The following is a 5155-nucleotide window of genomic DNA, read 5'->3' on the forward strand; positions in this document are numbered from 1 at the left end:
GCACAAGTTAGACAAAAAGGTGTGAGGAGCTGGTAGTCCTCCAGCCAAAGGGGCCAGCATGAGGCAGAGATTTATGAATAATCTATAACCTCAAGGTTTCCACTGACCACAATTTGAACTGTATTACATCTGCAAATACTGAGAGTACAAGAGCAAGTCAGGGACTAGAAATCCTGCTGTGAGTAACTCACCCCCTAACTTCACAAAGTTGATCCATCATTGACAAGACATCAGGGGTATGATAGAATACTTCCAAAATGAGTGAAGTTCCAAAAACACTTAAGAAGCTTGACATTATCCAGGTCAAAGCAACCTGTTTCATTGACACCAAATCCGCAAATATTCACTCCCTACTGAACCAATATTCAGTAGACGCAGTGTGTGACATCTACAAGACATACATGCAAACACCACCATCGACAAGTTCTCTGCCCAGCCAGTCACCATCCTGACTTGGAAATATATAGCCATTCCTTCAGTGTGGCTGAGTCAAAGTCCTCAAATTCCCTTCTTAATAGCATTGTAGATTCAACAAAACCAAATGCTCAGCAACAATTTAAGAAGACAGTTCAACAGCACCTTCTTAAAGCCACTAAAGATGGGCAATAAGTGCTGGCCCAGCCAGTGATGACCACATCTCATGAATGAATTTTTTAAAAATTACAGGTCATTCATTAGCTCTGAAAGGATGCTGAGGAGACCAACTCCTGTGTTACTTCAGTTGGAAATAGTCTTGCGAGGATCTTCTTAGATACATTTGCTGCCACCAGGTCTTTTTTTTACTACTAGTCTACAGACCTACTAGTATTAAGTGGGGAGGGATTAACAATTGATAATTGTTTGGCAGAAGAGGCACATTCTTGAGTAACAAGAAGTAGTTTTTTATATTATAGTAAGATAACAGGTTACATTAACTTAAACAGGTTAACTACAATAACACTACATTACCTACAGATAGCAACTCTATCTTTATGTTCTCATACTATGGAACTGATAAACAACAAACAAGAACTAACTCCTCCTAGAAACAGTTACTCATATCTCAGTGAGTGAAGCTAATGCAAACCTTCTGAGTTAACCCTTTCAAGGCCTTATTCAACATGCCACATTGAGCCAGTTGGCAAATCAGGTCTTTTGATGGGAAGAAGATGGTGACGAGGGTTAAAAGGGAAAAAGACTTCAAACTGGCTGTTATCAGGTTGGAATTTAGGCCCATCCAATTTGTTGTACAGTAGTGTTAACTGGACTAGTAATCCAGAGACATGGATCAAAGGTCTCAAACCATAATGTTCAAATTCCACTAGTATGGTAGTCGGAAATTCAAATACAGTTAATTAAATAAGTCTAAAATAAAACAAGTTATCAGTAATGCTGAGAATGAAACTGCCTTCGTTTCTTCTGGTTAAACCTATCTGTTCACATATGTCCTTTAAAGAGGAACTCTGTCATCCTTGTCTGATCTAGCCTATATATGACTCCTGTGATACAGGAAACCATTCAACTGATGGAGTGCAGCAAGATATTTATTGGTAGTAGTTACAGTAGGGGATAGCATGGTGAGGGAGATTTACACCTGCTCAGGGCTGCAAAGGAACTTGAAATGGGAGAAGGCAGGACCTGGTAGTCACAGTCCATGTAGGTACCAATGACATAGTTAGAATGAAGAAAGAAATTCTGTATAGAGAGTATGAGGAGCTAGGCACTAAATTAAAAAGTAGAATCTCAAAGGTTATAATCTCTCGATTATTATTTGAGATATTTGTATATTGGCAAACGGTACAAAAATTTAGAAAAGTCAATATATGGCTTTTGGGAGAAGTAGGTTCTAATTCATGGAACACTGGCACCAGTACTAGGGATAATGGGGCTGTATCTTAAGACAACTAGTGTTCTCACAAACTGCACAACTAGGAAGGCAGAGAGAGCTTTAACCCAACTAATGGGGCAAGATGTGGAAAGGTGTGCTGAACAAACAATATGAGATGATAATGGTAATATGGGAAATGGGGGCCACAGAATGGCAGAAAATCCTATGGATAGATCACCAAATCATAATTAGATGTTAAAACACAATGGAAAGACAAAACTGAGGGTTTTATTTCTGAATGTACATGACAGTCAGAACAATATGAATGAATTAATGGAGCATTAATAATTTTTTTTAAGCATTAGCAACCCACATTAGTCTACTTTTCCCACAATAGGTGTTGTGCTTCGCAGATGGGGTTGCCTGCTCAGAAGTATTGGTTGCTTGCTGCCTGTGGGGATATAAAAGTACTTCAGCACCACATGAGCATGTACCATATTCATATCAAAGCTCAAGCACTGTTAAATTCTGAAACATAGCAAATATGGCACGATTGTTGAGAAGGACTAGACACTGTGAAAGACTGGAGTTGGTAATATCAGAGACGAACATTGAGACAGGGAGAAGGGGCAGGCAGCATGAATGAGGGGAATAATAGAGAAATGAAAATGTATCTGAGAGAAATAGGATGAGAATGAGGGAGGGAAACAGATGAGAGATGGAAATGCAAAGAGACAAATCTCAAATAATTATTTTTACAATTCTCCAAGTAATAGTTTCCAAAACACCTCTCGTATGATATAGATGGGAAGTAAAATATAGGATTCTCCCCATTGTCCTCCTGCCCCTTTAGTCTCAATAATTTTCAGATGTTGGTTCAGAAGACTGATATCTACTTTTTGCTAATGAGTGTAACTGCAGAAAGGTCTGCAGGTCACAAACACCAAGAGACCTTGATTCAAAGTGCAGCTCAATATTGTGAAGACTTCATGTAGAGAATGGTGCATGTATGGAATGAGTTACCAGAAAAAGTAGTGGAGGCTGGTAAAATTACAACACTTAAAAGACATCTCCATGGGTATATGAATAGGGAGGGTTGAGAGGGATATGGGCCAAATGATAGCAAATGGGACTAGATTTATGTAGAATATCTGGGTGGCATGCACGAGTCAGACCAAAGGGTCTCTTTCCGTGAGGAAACACATCTCTATGACTCTGGCTGCCATTTTATGGAGTTCAGACATACTCTGTAACATGTCAATTCATAGCAGAGTGTGTGCCCTCTTCATAAACATGGACATTCCCCTTTACCCAAACCTGTAATTTTTCCTGTTGAAATAAAACTCAACTGGAAGAAAAGCAATTATTTTTAATGATGCATTCACTTACATGTCCTTCTTACTAGCTCTTTCAGCATCTTTGAACACCATCCCAGTTCATAATATCCGATCTGCATTGTGACTTCAAGTTGTGTTTGCAGTCATTAATTTTATCCTCCCTCTTTTCTCCCCCATCTGCAGCATATTCTAAACACTACTTCAGTCAGATCTAAGGGAATAAGTGCTAAAAAGGGTTGCTGGGAGCAAGTTCATGCCTGTAATTTATTTATCAGAGAAGATTATGGACCTAAAGAGAACACGAAAAGCAGATGATCATATAACACTCATTGTCATAGCAAAGAGAAAGAGAGTGTGAGTTTGATTTTATGTTTCTCTTTTTTGTTTTTATCATGTTGCACGTTTTGAACTGCCTGTACACTAATGATTTAGATTTTCAATAAGAGAGCTTTCAAAACATCAAATGAATGTCACAACTTAATTTGCCATAAGATGCACCTTCAATATCTTTGTCACAGAAACATTAGAAGGCCTTCTCCACTCATCTATGATTTAAAATTTAGATCTCTTCATTTGATCTGGAAAAATGTGGAAAATGTTTTTGAGCAGCACCTGTACTCAGTACCAGAGCTAGTATAGCTGACATTGCAAGCCATTTGCTAGATCCTTACGAATGTCATAACCAACATTACTGGCCAGTATACTGACCCATAAGCACTGGCACCACACGCAGTATTACTGGTACAATCAGTATTACTGGTACCATGGTCATTTTATGGGTGACACAGCCAGTATTACTGACATCACATCTTGTATTACTTATGAATTATTCTAATATGCTGGTGCCCAAATATCACTGTCTGGCAATTTTTCACTGGTGCTGGGATAATTGTTTTTTTTTCCTTCTGAAAGAAACATAAGAAAAAAAAAAGAGGCAAAGTCAAATGGAATAAATAATGAGTGCAGATAGGAATCTGAATAATTATTGGAGGTCTTGCTGTACAGGATGGTTGTGAGATAGATTTTCGGTTGCACAAAGTTATCCACATGGATCAGAACTGCAGAATGCCTGCAAAGAGATGTAGCCAAATTGCCAATTATTCCTCCTATTATTTGTTCCATCCCTCTGTTGAGACAGCTGTAGGTGTCTTTTGAGCAGATGGCATGGCTCTGCACCTGCTTTATGGACTTGAGGAATTACTCAGTGTGCATGCCAGGGCCTGGCTAGGTCTCCGTGCCAAGGTCTGAAGAAATATTTGTTGATATCTTGGCCGCTGCACTCAATTAGACAATTATAAGTCTTCCCCTGTGTTCACACATCAGATTTCAATGAGAAAATCTAGTAAAGGTGCTGGAACAAAAACACATTTAACAATGCACATCATGGTACATGAGCAGTTAGTGCCAAGAAAGGAAGCATAAATAAACAAACAAGAGACACATTTACCATGCTATATTCCTTTCAAGACTGCTTGCTCAAATGCCTTGACAACAATTTGAAACAGAAGGGTTCTGAGGAAGGGTCACTGGACTTGAAATGTCTCCACAGATACTGAAGATGTGGAGATGCCAGTGTTGGACTGGAGTGGACAAGTTTAAAAATCACACAACATCAGGTTATAGTCCAACAGGTTTATTTGGAAGCACTAGCTTTCGGAGCGCTGCTCCTACATCAGGTAGCTGTGGAGCAGGACCATAAGTCACAGAATTTATAGCTGAAGATTACAGTACCTTGCGACTGAAATGATATACTGAGCAACAATCTTGGTTTGTTCAATATATCATTTCAGTTGCATGACTATAACCTGGTGTTGTATGATTTTTAACTTTGTCCACAGATACTGCCAGATCTGCTGAGCATTTCCAAAAATTTCTGTTTTTGTTTCTCATTTCCAGTTGTTTCAGGTTTCAACCTCAAACACATGTTCTTTATATTTTATATTTTGTATGACAAAAACAACATGAAATGGGAGACAGAACAATTACAGCCACAACTTAATGCCTTGCTGCC

This window comes from Chiloscyllium plagiosum, unplaced genomic scaffold, assembly GCF_037043375.1.
Source record: "Chiloscyllium plagiosum isolate Xiang-an unplaced genomic scaffold, Cpla_swu_hap1 HiC_scaffold_14, whole genome shotgun sequence".
Classification (NCBI taxonomy): domain Eukaryota; kingdom Metazoa; phylum Chordata; class Chondrichthyes; order Orectolobiformes; family Hemiscylliidae; genus Chiloscyllium; species Chiloscyllium plagiosum.